This window comes from Nymphaea colorata, chromosome 4 (genome assembly GCF_008831285.2).
Source record: "Nymphaea colorata isolate Beijing-Zhang1983 chromosome 4, ASM883128v2, whole genome shotgun sequence".
NCBI classification, from domain to species: Eukaryota; Viridiplantae; Streptophyta; class Magnoliopsida; order Nymphaeales; family Nymphaeaceae; genus Nymphaea; species Nymphaea colorata.
In genome coordinates, this window is record NC_045141.1 from 9,713,950 (window position 1) to 9,729,045 (window position 15,096).

Sequence of the window (15,096 nt, forward strand, 5' to 3'; positions counted from 1 at the left end):
AAGCGTCTGTTGCTTGATGAAGCTCACAAATCTAAGTTTTCTATTCACCCGGGCAGTACAAAGATGTTTCAAGATTTGAGAAGAAATTTTTGGTGGCCTGGAATGAAGCGTGAAATTGCAGAATATGTGGCAAAGTGCTTGATTTGCCAACAGGTAAAAGCAGAACATCAGCGGCCAGGAGGCTTGTTGCAAAGAATCGATATTCCAGTGTGGAAATGGGAAGACATTACGATGGATTTTGTGGTTGGGTTACCTCGTACCAAAAGACAACAGAATGCCATATGGGTGATTGTTGATCGACTTACGAAGTCCGCCCACTTTCTGCCAATCAGAATCAGTCAATCATTAGAAAGTCTCGCAGAGTTGTATATTGGCGAGATAGTGAGATTGCATGGAGTGCCAAAGTCTATCATTTCGGATCGAGATCCGCGTTTTACCTCTAGGTTTTGGGGGCAATTACAGAGGGTTTTGGGTACCAAGCTTAAGATGAGCACAGCATTTCATCCCCAAACTGATGGGCAATCAGAGAGGACTATTCAGACCTTAGAAGACATGTTGCGTGCATGTGTCTTAGAGTGGAAAGGAGAATGGGACAAACATGTGAAACTGGCAGAATTTGCTTACAATAACAGTTACCACTCTAGTATTGGGATAGCACCTTTTGAGGCTTTGTATGGAAGACCGTGCAGATCGCCAACTTGTTGGGCCGAGTTGGGTGATGGTAAGATCGAAAGCCCTTTAGTTTTGCAACACTACACCGACCAAGTGGAATTGATAAGAAAGAAGTTGTTGACTGCTCAGAGTAGACAGAAAAGTTATGCTGACATTCATCGTAGAGAATTGGCTTTTGAGGTGGGTGATCATGTGTTTTTAAAGATTTCTCCTACTAAGGGTGTTTTTCGCTTTGGTGCGAAGGGAAAATTGAGCCCGAGGTTTGTAGGACCTTTTGAGATATTAGAGAAGATTGGAGAGGTGGCATACAGATTGGCGTTACCACCAGATTTGAGTCATGTTCATGACGTTTTCCATGTTTCCATGCTTCGAAAATACGTACCCGACCCAACACATGTGATTGATTTTCAAGATATTCTAGTACAACATGATTTGACAATGGAAGAACAGCCCATTAGAATTGTGGATCATCGAGAGCAAGTGCTTCGCACCAAGAGGATTCCTTTAGTGAAAGTGGAATGGCAGTACCATGGGTTGAAGGAGAGTACATGGGAGCATGAGGAGGACATGCGGAAGAGATATCCGCACTTGTTCTAGCATTGAGGTATGAGCTAAATTTCGAGGACGAAATTTTCTTTTTAGGAGGGTAGGATGTAATGCTCGTTGGTTCGACGGGTCGGGTCGAGCTAGGGTCCAGACCCGGAACCGACCCCCACTCGCGTAAGGGCCCGACGCGAGGCCCTTCTCCCTCGCCTTTCCCTTCCTTCTTCGTTGTCTCCGGTGGTCTCCTGTGGCAACGCAGAGGGAGGAGAGTGACGGTCGGGTGGTGGTGGCTGGAACGGCGACGGCGACGGCGACGGAGGTGGCAGCGGCGACGGCGGCGGCGGCTGCTGGGTAAACCCTCTCTCTCTCGTGCGATTTTTCTTGCTCTGCCACTCATGCCCTTTTGTCTGTTTTGCTCTCTGCCGCACGTCCCCTCTTCTTCTCTCTCGCCATTTTCTTTCCCCTCTTTCCGCTGGTTCTCTACCGCTCGACCCTCTTCTCACTCACCCGCACTCCCCCGCCTGCTCTTTCTCTCTCTTCTCACCCCACGGCTGTTTTCCCCCTTGACCGAACCCTTCCTCTCTCTGTCTCTCCTCTCTGTCAGCGTCCCTTTTCTTTGTTTATTTCAGTTTTTTTTTTCCCCAACTACTACCGTGGGTCTTTCCTAGCAACAGAGTTTGTGTTAAACTTTTTGGGCGTTTGGGGTTGGTTTGCAGTTTAGGGGACGTTTTTCCCCTCTTACCTGCTAGTAGGGTGTGTAGTGAGCAGCGACAGCAAGCAATCTCGAGCATTGGCACTTGATCGGACGTGTGAAGTGGTTGCTAGAAGGGTTGTAGCAGTTTGGACGCTTGTTTGGGGTGAGCAATACCTAATCAAGCTCAAAATGATGAGTATTTATCTTTTAGAGCATGTATAATTATGGTTCGAGCATGCTAGAGCTTAGAATTGATGATTTTGGGACGCATGTTAGTAATTTTGTTTTTGGGGGAAACTTAGGATTTGCGTTGGAAAGTGATGATTCATGTACTTATTGATCGTTTTAGCATGATGGATTAAGTTTCGAAGCTTTAAGGAAACATGGTAGAGATTGTGAGGTTGTGGGGAAGTTTTGGAACCGTCTTAGGGAGTGTAACGCAGACTTCGGTGAACGGGTGTATCATGAAGTTAATTAGGGATATATGCGTTTTGGGATGTGACTTGAGGTTGATGTCTTACTTAAAGAACGTTATTGAGGAAGGATTTAGTGACGGTTTGATTGATGGTTGAAGGCCTTGATAATTCAAGGCAACGTCAAGACGTAAAGGAGGAGGCCTTGTGGAGAGCCCGTTGGTCGACACTACCTGTCGATGCCCTCTTGAGGCGCTGTCACGTGCCTCAAGGATTTTATTTTTGTATCTGTTCATTTCTGTTTGATTGGTGTAGGAATCTAGTAGAAACCTTATTCTTGTTTATGGTTGCAGGTGCACCGGGCTCATCCCGTCGACCTTGAGTTCGAAGCTTGAGGCATTTTGAAGAATTTGGTGAGCGCGCCACAGGTATGGCAACTTTCCAGGCAAATTCCTGCCTGGGGCAATTGTGTGATTGGGTGCCCCTAGGATCAAGAGATCCTAGGATTGTGATGTTAATTGATTGACGGTTTTGTGATTGAGTATGTGTATGTTGCTTACATGATATGAATGGGTTAGAAAGATTATTAGTCATTCGATTTAAAAATGTTACGCATTGGCATGTGCATGCTAGAATTGATATCTGTTTAGGACAGATGAGGTGGGGTATCGAGTCGAGTGTCTCCTCGACCCCAATTGTGCATTAGAAAGCATCATAGAATGATAACTGCATAGGACAGCTACGAGCCAACCGCAGATCGAGACTACTCTCTGTGGATTGGCTATGTTTTTCAAAGAGGTGATTGACATGACTGATGTGATGATTGATATAAATGTGTATGTTGTTGCATATGCATTGCCATGGGCAATGATGCAAATGGATGTTTGGAGGGTAGTTGTACCCGTATGGTATGACGGCTAGCAATGACTGTTACTGTATGTATAGACCTCATGTGGAGGTAATCGGAGGTGTGGGTGCACTCGGGAAGTGTACTAACCTCGTGTGTTAGCCAGTCTTCTTGTGAATGTGTAACTGTAATGATAAGAATGAATAACTAAGAGATGAGAGGCCAGTGGGATGTGGCTATGTGTTTGGGAGACGTCCCCCTTGATTGCCACTGGTCTCGCCTGTCAGAGCGCAGGCGGTGCAAGGCCCCAGGGTTCTGTTGTGTGTTGTGCTTGGAGCGTTGGGCTCCTGCCTTCCCAACCTGGGTGTCCTAGGGAAGGCTGAGTATCTCACCTTAGACGTCACACATCCAGGGATGAGTGCTCTACCGCTGCAGCGGGTGAAATGGATCCATACTGTTATGGGCCACCACGGGGGTTGTCTCTCGGCTGTAGGCCGCCCGCGGTGTGCACGTGCCTGTGTTGCACCCACAGGAACTGTTAATGCACTAAAGTTAATGAAAATGCAAAGTGTTTGACAGAATGCATGTGACTGACGTATATGTGATTGATATGAATGCAAATGTTATGTTTAAGCATGCTTCGCATGTGACTGATGTTGTGTTAGTGTGGCCACCAAGTGGCTTTTACGTGTCGCACTCAGACGCGACATGACGATAGATGGGTTGATATTTGTCCCTTTATTTGAGCCTTACTTGAGAGGGTTTGGCATTTTTCTGGCTTGTTGCCATACTGCGAAGGCTAAGCCTTCAGTTGTTTCCTTTTTTCAGGTTTTGGTGTACCCGGGGCAGCAGGCTGAGCAGATGGCTACACTCACGTCCTACTGGGGAGGTTTTGGGTTTTGTTTTGTTCTTGTAGTGCCGGCGCGTCGGGTTTTTGGTTTTACTGATGCCTTGTTTTGATGAGGCTTCGATGTTGTGATTTTGGGGCATTTTTGTCAAATGTACAATTGAATTGAAATGCTATATAATGGAAAGCTTGCCCCATTGTTTTGAATTGCTTGGCTCATTCCTTTTTGAACTATTGTGTAGTCACACCTCGATGTTGGATGTTAGAAAAAAAAAAATGTTTGAGTGTCAAAAAGGTCGGGGTGTGACACAAAATCACTACTAAATTTTTGAATGGGTTCAATTACCTTACCTGGGCAAAATCTGCTAAACTTTTCTTGAGTGGAAAGTCTAGGCTCGGTCATGTTACCCGCAGCAAACCAAAACCTGCTGATGTGGTATGAAGCTTGCTGAATGGGAGTCAAATGACCATACTGTTATGTCATGGCTCATGAATTCAATGGAAAAAAAAACATTGCCAGTGGATTTTATTTCCTTGAAACTGCCAAAGGCATGTGGAAGGCAGCTCAGGATCTCTATAGCCAGCAATATAATGTTACCAAAAGATTTCAAGTAGCTCAAGAAATTAGTAAGTTTAAACAAAGAGATATGGCCTTCACATAATATCTTGGACAACTTCGTGCTTTATGGGATTAGTGGCAATCTTACACCCCTGTTGCAACTAATGTTGTGACCCTCCAGCAAAATCATGAAGATGAAAAAGCCTTTCAGATGCTGGTTGGACTGAAACCTGAATATGAGCTACTGCGTAGTCAAGTCCTTATGTCACCTGACATTTCCAAACTAAATATTGTTAGCTCTATCATTATGTGTGAGGAAACTCATCGTCAAGGTTATGAATCTTTTTAACAAAACTGAGGATATTAATAATTATCAAGCACTGATGTTCTCCAAACAAATGGATGTTGATATGTCTTCTTGTTCTTCATATCACTTAAACTCAAAAGGGAAAAGGAATTTTTTCTATACCTATTGCAAGAAAAAAAATCATACCAAAGAAAAATGTTGGAAGCTAAATAGTAAACCAAATAATGAAGGCCGACACAAGGCTGCTCACGTGTTTCACGATGAACAGAAAGAGACACTGGTGACCACGGAAAAGCTAACACAACTGCTATAAAGCTTTGTCAAACAAAACTGAACAACCTTAGCTGCTAACGAAAGTGGAGATGGTGTAGGTACGTGTAGCTTCCTATCATGTTTGGATGAGAACACGTAGATAATAGATCCTAGTGCATCAGATAGCATGGCTGGTTCTAAAAATATTTTAGCTGATATTGAAGGCGTTTCGTATATAAAACCTATTACTATAGCTAATGGGGGCAAGGTTAGCATCACAGGCAAAGGGGTAGCACAATTTTTTGAGAAGAAGGGTCCCATTGACATTTTATACATGCCTAATTAGGCTTTTAATCTCATGCCAGTCAATAAAATAACAATGACTTACAATTGCAATGTGATTTTCTTGCCATCAAAGGTTGTGTTTCAGGATCGGATCATAGGAAAGGCGATTGGTGAAGAGGATGAATTTCATGGTCTTTACTACTTGAATTGCAAAAATAAGGCACTTATTGTGAATACAAGTAACACTAAAGGAGAGAAATGACATTTGAGGTCGGGATACCCATCTAGTTATGTGTTAAATTCTTTGAAGCCTATAATATTTTTTGATTGCAATACTTGTGAGGTGTGCCGGTATGCTAAGTTAACCCCCGACCACCATTTTCTTCTTCTAAAAGTACTACTAATTGTTTTTGAGATAGTTCACTCAGATGTTTGGGGACCAACCCCTATTGACTCATACAATGGTTTTAAGTACTACTTTTCTTTATTGATGACTATTCTCAAGTGGGTTGGATGTATTTCCTAAAAACCAAGGATGAGGTGTTTTCTAAATTTCAGACTTTTTACAACATAGTGGTCACTCAGTTTGGGAAAAAAGATAACTCTACGGACTGAAATTGGGATTGAGTATGTGGACAAGAAATTTGAATCTTTTGTTAATAAGGTTAGCATGCACCACCCAACAATTTGATTGAAGTGACTCATGCTTTGCTCTTTCAAAATTATGTCCCAGAATGATTATGGGTTGAAGCAATTTCAGCAGCTAACTATATTATAAATAGGCAGCCAAGACGCTACCTTGAAAATAGATCTCCTATTGAAGTTCTCAGGGAAAAAAACATTCTATTGAATATTTAAAAAGTTTGGTTGCATAGTATATGTGTGGAGATCTCCCAAACATCGAAATGAGTTGCAGCTTTGTGCCATAAAATGTGTCTTTCTTGGATATTCTTCAACCAAAAAGGGGTATATGTGCTTTGATGCCAGTTCAAAGGAAATGTATATATCTCGTGATGTTAGATTTGATGAGTTGAAGGCCTATTTTGAAAAATGTCTTCAGGGGGAGTCGCAAGCCTACTTTGAAAAACATCCTCAAAGAGAGCAAATAAACTTAAAATTTGATTCTCTCCCACTTCCTAATATTTTTCCTATGGCTGATGTTGAGAATTGTAAAGCTCCTATTTAGGTCCAAAAATGATGAAAATACCACTCCTACCATTGAGGACGTCAATAATGACTCACAGCAAGCTACTACTAATGAGACACAACAACTTAACACCATATGATGATCAGAAAGAACTCGCCAACAAGCACAAAGAAATAGAGATTTTGTTATGAGCAGTGCAGTTAGATATCCAATAGAAGCTTATGCTAACTATGATGTATTTTCTCAAACTCAAACAACCTTTTTTATGTAGCTAAACAATATTTATGAACAAGGACATTTGAAGAGGCCTTCCAAGATCCTTGTTGGAGAAAAGCCATAATGGATGAATTAGATGCTCTAATAAAAAAGTGAAAACATGAGAACTCATCCCTCTTCATTCAGGTAAAAAAACAGTTAGTTGTAAATGGGCATTTAAATTGAAATTTCATAGTGATGGGGCTCTTGACAGACATAAAGCCCGTCTTATTGCTCGAGGCTGCCTCTCAAACAGAAGGAATTGACTATACTGAGACATTTGCTCCAGTGGTGTAAATGACAACTCTTCATACCCTAATATCTATTGCTTGCAATTTTAAGTGGAATTTATTTCAACTTGATGTAAAAAATGCTTTTCATCAAGGTGATTTACAAGAAGAGTAGGGCATACCCAGAAGAATACTTAAAGGCCTTGAGTGCTTGCATAATCTCATTATAAGAGTGATGGTGCCCTCTATAGAAGATGATTAGGTCATTGGCAAAGATAATTAGAGTAGGGCATACCCCAACCCAGGGGATATAGGGGGGAGCCAAGGAACCGTTCTGATGCCTGTACTCAATATTTCTAGAGAGTTTTTTTATAACAACAAGAAAAAGATAAGAAGACATGGGGTCCCCCTACCTCAGGCCTCTGTGTATTGGGAGGAACTCACTAGGAAGCCCATCAATGAGAACAGCGAACGAAGCTAATGAGATGCACGTCATAAATCTATCTAGCCATGCCAAGCTGAATCCCAGATCAATAAGAGCAGTCTTAAGAAAGGCCCAACTTACTCTGTCATAGGCTTTGGAAATATCTATTTTAAAGCATATGTTGCTCTATTGAAACCCCTCAAGCGAGTGTATACATTCATGAGCAAAGATAATATTTTCTATGATTGGTCGACCTGGAAGGAAGCCACCTTGGTCCTTGTTGATGACTTTTTGCAAGCCTCTTTTCATACAATTAGAAAGAAATTTAGAGATAATCTTATACAACACGTTGCATAAAGCAATAGGTCTGAGATCACCAACTTTATAGAGACCATCCTTTTAGGAATAAGGGCAATATAATTTCGAATTATCATGTAGACCAGTTTCCTAGTGATCAAGAAACTATTGATAACCTATAGTAAATCATGGCCAACTATGCTCCAATGGTACTAATAGAAAGATGGTGGGAAACCATCTGGACCTGGTGTGCTATTCCCATCCAGGGAGAATGCCACGTGCTTCACCTGCTCAAGAGTGGCTGGGAGAAGTAAGCTAGCAATATCCTCTATCGACAGTCGAAGGGCATTAGAATTCTTGTTCATACTACAGCCTGAACCCTCCTCAGAACCAAGAAGATTACAAAAGAATTCCTCAGAGATTGTTCTAATATCATTCACATCATCAATTCTAATCCCCTCATGCTCCAATGCAGAAAAAGAATTCTTCATTCTATGTTCTTTAACCACTGCCTAATAGTAAGCCGTATTACAGTCATCTTCAGCCATCCACTTGACACAAGCTCTTTGCCTCCATAAGCTATCTTCCTCTTCAAGGGAAGCCTACAATTCCTCTCTAATAAGAAGTTCGTGAGTTCCGTCTCTGATAGTATAATCCAATTCAAGAGATTGAACTTTGTCAAGTTCATACCATACTGCATTTATATGGATCAAGATGTCACGCACACAATCCCTAGCTCATCTAGAAAGAGCAGATCGAGTGGATTCCAACTTTTTGAGCAGATCGAGTGGATTCCAACTTTTTGATCACCCTGATAAGGGGCACCCAAAAATGTGTGAATTCCAAGCCTCTTGGACTAGATATTTGCATTGTGGTCTTCTGGCCCAAGAGTGGAAATATCTGAACTGAGCAAATCTTTTAGGAGGGTTAAGAGTGAAACATGTTGACACTCTAAGAGTTGAGTTGTCAGAAGTCAATCTAGGGAGAATCCACAAGTTAGTAGCACTGCCCCACTGAGCCTTCCAGACATCATTAATAAAGGCCCATTTTAAATTGCACAAGACTTCTCTCGCCCCTTGTCTATTATTGCACGATGTGAACCTACGATTAGGGTCAAACAATGGAAACATGTGGCAGCTCGAAACAAACCTATAGAAACTAGAGCAAGAATTTAGATTAGGCTGGCGCCCTATTTTTTCTGACCTATCCAACATAGTGTTGAAATCTCCAACCAGTAAAATCAGGCCTTGGAAGGTTGAGATAATGTTCTGCAGATACATTAACACCCATACTATTTCTACATATACGGAGGAAGATAAATACCCCCAGCAAGAAACTTGGCTTGAGACTGTTTATCAATGACCTCAAAAGAATCCAATACCTATGCAGATTAAGAACCAATACAAAAAATTTTTGGGGCTTCCACCCATAGAGGATACGAACCACACCATCACAGACATCAACATTGGACATGGTAGCATAAGAGCCAAGCAAATCAGCATTAATGTGGAGCCAATCAACATGAATAAGGGTATCAAAAAACAAAAAACAATCAATAGCCTCATATTGCAAAGTGAGAAGCAAGTCATGCCTAGCCAATTGTCTAGCTAAGTGGTGGGTATTCCAAGCTAAACAATTCAATGAGGGAAGGGAGAGGCCGTTACCTGGTCGGGAAGGTCACCTTCATCAACAAGAACAAGAGGGGCTGGGGCTTGGCTGGATGGTGGAGTGTCCAACCGGACACTCTTCCCGACAGTGGCTAATGTGCTTATGCTTGCCTGTAGGCCCTGCTGGTTCCGGATCAGCAAACCTGTGATTAGTGACATCTTGTGTAATTTTCCTACCACTAAATAATCTACTGCCTTATCCATGGCTTTGGGTGATACCCCCTATTGAGAACAGAACCTTGAAATTACAGGTTTATATGTCAGCATTATCACCAACATCTTGAACATCGTGGGGGACTTTAGCTAGGAGCTGATATATGTGCTTGGGCATGGATTTGAACATGAAACCTGGGGGTATATCAGTGGACATAGTATTAAGCAGAACGAAAGGGTTATCCATATTAGCTGCAGGACTCTGGTTCCCTGTTGCATGCGTGATAATAGCACCCAGTAGGGGAGGAACCTTGCAACTGAGCCAGTGCTGCCCATTGAAATGTGTGATTCAACTCTTCATATGCTTCTTTAGGAATTAAAATCTTGAATCGGTCATCCTTAACCTCCACATCCAGAGCTCCTCAGTAACCATTGATTCCCATGAGTTGCTCACTGCACCCATGTTCAGATTGAATAAAAGGGGCAACGGTGTCGGAAGGATTCTATTTAGTAGTTCCCCTTTACCTGATAGAGGTGATTCTGTCCCTGGTAGAGGTGAAAATCCTCACTGGATGCCATTGGCGTCTCGATGGCCCCTGGTCCCTCCCCCCACCCAACACGAGGGAGAGAGGGCCCTCATACTACTGAGACTCTAGCAGACGTTCTCTCACCACTCCAACAAAGCTTTCTCGACCTTTTTATGAACACACATGGAAGACCGTTTATAATAAGCCTTTATTAGGAATTGTCTGGGCCATTCCTAAAGCTAATTAGGAACTCCACTTTGAAGATTTTTTTAGGAACAGTCGTGCGACTGTTCCCAATTACTTTTACGAACAGCTGCTTATACTATTAGGTATGGTTTCTGGTGGTTCTTAAAAGTGGTAATTTGTTGCTGTGGCAATAGGAATAGTACCTTTGATGACAGATGCGTCTTGGGTAATCTGTATAGCAGTGATCAAGTATAAATTCCTTAGCTCTATGGTCCCCTAGTTTTTCTTGCTGCTAGCCTTCAATCTCTCCATCATTCCTTCACTACAGACAGTCCTAAAAAGAGTGAGTCATTTTCCAGCAAGCCAAACATGTGCTTGTATCACAAGGACAATGCATGTTGCCACGAAAAGCCAAGCAATGGTTGCATCTTGATTATGGCAGAATGTTTCACTGTCTTCTCTGTTGTTGTCCTCCATGCTGCTAACTAGGATGCTGATGTCCTTGGTGATATTTCCATTTGTTATTGTTTCTATGGTCAACTCATCCTCACGTACCTGGTAACATCCCAGACTAATAAGTATGGCCCTCACGAGAGTTGAATCTCTCTTTGGATTGCCAGCTCTTGTGCGAATTACTACTCCTATTGGTAAGCTCAAACTCCTATTCAAAATTGCTCACGACTGCAATAGGCTCAGCAAATGTGTTAGGCCCTATAGTCATGACTTGATCTCGTGATGCCGCACATAAGCCTCGCCCATAAACAACAACTCTCGATTCATTGGTTGGGTATTTGTTGGAAAATAATGTTCCAAGCTATGGAACTTCTTAGTGTAGCTGTCCACTGTCATGCTACCTTGATGTTGGTTCATGAACTTTTGTATCTTTCACTTTTGTACATGTTGAGGAAAATAGGCCTCTAAGAAGGCGTTCTTGAAATTCTTCGAAGAGATTTACCTTTCTTGAATCAGATTTATCTTGCTGATTCCCACCAATGACAAACAACATCTCTCAAATAGTGAATACTTGTCATCACCCCAAATTTTTCAAAAATATATTTCAACAAATTTACAATAAATTTCAATGATATTGGGTCTCAAGCACTTCAATTTCCCTTCATTTTGATAAATTCTTCCTCCCATTTGATGATTGATCACACTTGTGACTCTTTTGGACTAATTTCAGACTTGGGACCCAAGTTCAACCACAACTTCTAATTGTTCCATGCTTTGGATCCAAATTTAAATATGGATCAAGTCAAAATCCCAGCTCTAGGCCGAAAATAGATCCCAGATCCATATGCAAATCCAAATCCAAGCTCTATATCCAAAATAGATCTCTAGATCCATAGGCACATCCTAATGCCAGCTCTACACCCAAAACAGATTCTTAGATCCATATCTGAATCTAAATCCCATATCTGAATCTAAATCCCAGTTTTACATCCAAAGCAGACCCTTAGATTTGGATCTGGATCCAAATCCCAATTCAGGATCAATAATAGATCCCAAGATTTCAATCTGGATACAAAACTATGTTCTAAATAAAAAACTAAGCCACAAATCCAAATTCAAAGCTTAGATAAAAAATCCAACCTCAGATCTGGATCCAGATTCAAGCTTCAGATCCAAAATCATACCCCTGATCTGAAAAACAAAACCAAAATCTGTAATTGAACCCGAAAATGGAATTAGATCTAGAAAATCACTCATCGACCCAAAGTAGATCCAAAAGCCAAAATTAGAATCCAAATCAAAATTTCAACTCAAAATCTAAAATTGAGTCCAAGAATCCATCCTGGCACTATTCAAATCCCCGCACATATGCTGGAGCCTCCCCTTGGCTTTTCAAATCAACTTCGCTTCGTACAATTTAAAAGTGTATTTAAAATGTGCTTTTTAGCATAAAACACCTATTTAATCTCCAACCAAAAGAATGTGATCTAGATTGAAATCGAACACGAAATTGCCAAAAATGGAGTTGGGCCTATTTTATAAAGAGACTATTTTGCCCTTTAAACAATATTTATATTTTTAATATCAATTTTAAAATTTTCTAGGTGAGACCCACCTGTAGAGGGCAGTGGCAAGTGCTACCCTCACTGGGTCAGAAATGGGCCAATAAGGGGGCAATTTGCCCTATTGTGCACTCTAGCCAAGGCCACATGACAGTGCTAAGCATGCTGCACAGCACGGCACCAATCCTAGCTGCACGTGGCCTGCCGTGCCCAAGGCAGGACCTGCCACCCTGGCAGGCCCTATTTTAGGAGAAAACCGCTCCCTTGGGGGCAGTTTGCCTCTCTTTTGTGGGATTTAGCCCTACCAACACCCTTCAAAAGGTGTTTGCAAGGCTGATGATCCAGTCCCTTTAGTCAAAACCTATGAAAAATGAAAAAAATAATAATTCAAAAATTCTAAAATTTCGAATGAAACTAGAAAAATTCAAATTTTGTGTTTTTGCTCCAATCTTCTATATAAATACCCTTCATGTCTTCGTCTTTGGGTAGGAGCTAATCCATGTAGAACTTTTTGAGTCCAACTGGAAGTTTTAGAAGTTTTTTCCTTAGCTCATTCCCTCTCTCCCTCTTCTAACACTTAGCTTCTTCAACATTGGGCTTCATCTTCTTATTTATCTTCAACGGCGCACGTGGGAAGTGCTTGGAGAGTTTCATCAATACGTTGGAGTCCCATTCTGAAAGTATTTTTGCTCATTCGAAGTAGAGGTTTCATTTTTCTTCAACTACGGTATTTAGAAGCATGTAATCACTTCCCCTCTTGCTTTTTTCCTTCATCATCTTTCCATGGCCATCTCCCCATGGCCATGCAAGAAAGCTCTAAAAATTTTCTCTTTGGAATCAAGAGCCACTCCTGAGTACACTGGGAGCTTGAGCAAGGTAAAGTGAAACTTCATTTTCTTTTCATTATTATCAATACAAACATGCATGACTTATGTTTCTTTTCCTTCTATTTTCATTGAATGCATGCATTGGCTATGTCTTTATCATAATATGCATGCACGACTACTTTATTTCCCAATTCATATATGAATGAACAATGAGAATGAGAGCTTGGATTGGAATTTCTTTGTTTTACAATGAATTTGTGTTTGGGTCTTGTTTAACCCGAGAAATCCCTATGAATATGTATATGTTAAAATGCATTATCATGTCATCTCTGTGATTTTCTTTATTCTCTTGACAAATCACTTGTTAATACTCCGATTATTAATCCTAAAAGGTGTGCTCTTTGTTATTATTTAATGTCGTTTGTAATTAGTTTCTCTCTCATACCCAATGGTAGAAGAGACATGCTTTCTAGTAATAGATAAGAGAAAATTAAATATGATCATTTTCTTGATATATAGGCTATGGAGACTTAGGCTAGGCTCCCTCTCATGAGCTCATGTTTCTCACCGGCCCACATAGAAAGAATGAAGTCAGAAATCCTCAAAACTATCTCTTAAATCTTAGTTTTTGTATAAGAAAAGAAATCTCTCTCTCTCTTACCAATTTCTCTCTCTTCCTACATCTTTCTTTCTCTTAAGATTTCTATTTCCTCTCTTTGATTTTTTTTCTTTTAAAATTTCTCTCACTTACTAATTTCTCTCTCTCTACGTCTTTCTTTCTCTTAAGATTTCTATGTCTCTTCGTTCTCTTTAAATTTTTCTGTTTTCTTTAAGTTCTCTCAATTTCTCTTTTTTTATGAACATATTTTTTCCTTGCTTTGTTCCAAATATCTTCTCCCCAAAATCTAAGTTTTTGATTTTTATTTACCGACTCAATTAATGCATCCATCATTGGAGCCATGTTTGGTGGCCTACAACTCAAATATGTTTCCAAAACTTTTTCTTGAAAAGGCTGTCATGGTAACAACATTTAAAAAAAAAAAACATATACCAAAAGAACAAAAGTTTAGATGTATGTGATGGTATGATGTCTTAGATGAATGTTGTGGCAGGAATGCATAAGTTACGTTTAAGCGTATAGAATTAATACAGTCATACATCCATAATCACTTACGGAATTTCTGAATGAACACAAGCATTTTTCTAAAAAACTTAAGCAAGAGGAGGTGCTAACTGTAATAACCGAATTAGAACAATATCTTTGAACCGACTTAAGATTTCAAGAGATCAAACTTAGCTTTCAAAATTCTAAGACTACTTTCAAAAAAATTCTCGATTCTAAAAGATTCCTCAAATCAAAACTATTAACTATTCAAAATTTGCTCATCTGTCGATAAAAGTTTATGAGATATTTATCTTCAAAATAACTTATTTTCCAAGCACCACACTGCGCCACACTTAGGTTGAAGATGAAGTTCAAGTGAATGTGATATATCGAGAGTGAATACAACCCTTAGATTAGTTACACCTAGTAAAGGTACCGGGAATGGCCAATCCTCATAACGACTCGTGAGTCTCTTTTTCATTTTTAAAAAATATTTTTCTGAAGCACTCCAAAAGTCGAAACAAATCTTGGGAAGCAGACAGTCCTGTAATTAAACTTCTTCTCCTTGGGAACTTGCAACACTTGGAAAAAGTATTGTTTTATTGTTTCATAATCTTCAAAAAGATGGTAAAGGTTCATATGTCATTAAAACCTACATTTTTAAAAGCTCTAGATTAAACCCTTAATTAGATCGAACTTTCAACTAAAATAACAGTTTGAAAACCTAAACTACTCCCATAGAACCATGACCTAACTCTTAAATGGAAAGTGAAAACACTAAACTCATTAATGAAATCAAAGACTATAAACCCTGATCAATTGACAATTAAAGCCCTCAAGTACA

General features: G+C 40.4%; 1 long non-coding RNA gene across 1 annotated transcript; it reads left to right on the forward strand.

Moving 5' to 3' along the window:
• Positions 1-1,343: 1,343 nt before the first annotated feature.
• LOC126409970 (uncharacterized) lies at positions 1,344-4,091 on the forward strand. The gene is made up of 3 exons (XR_007573019.1): positions 1,344-2,072; positions 2,676-2,750; positions 3,998-4,091. It is a non-coding gene; the product is annotated as an uncharacterized LOC126409970 (long non-coding RNA).
• The last annotated feature ends 11,005 nt before the right edge of the window (positions 4,092-15,096 follow it).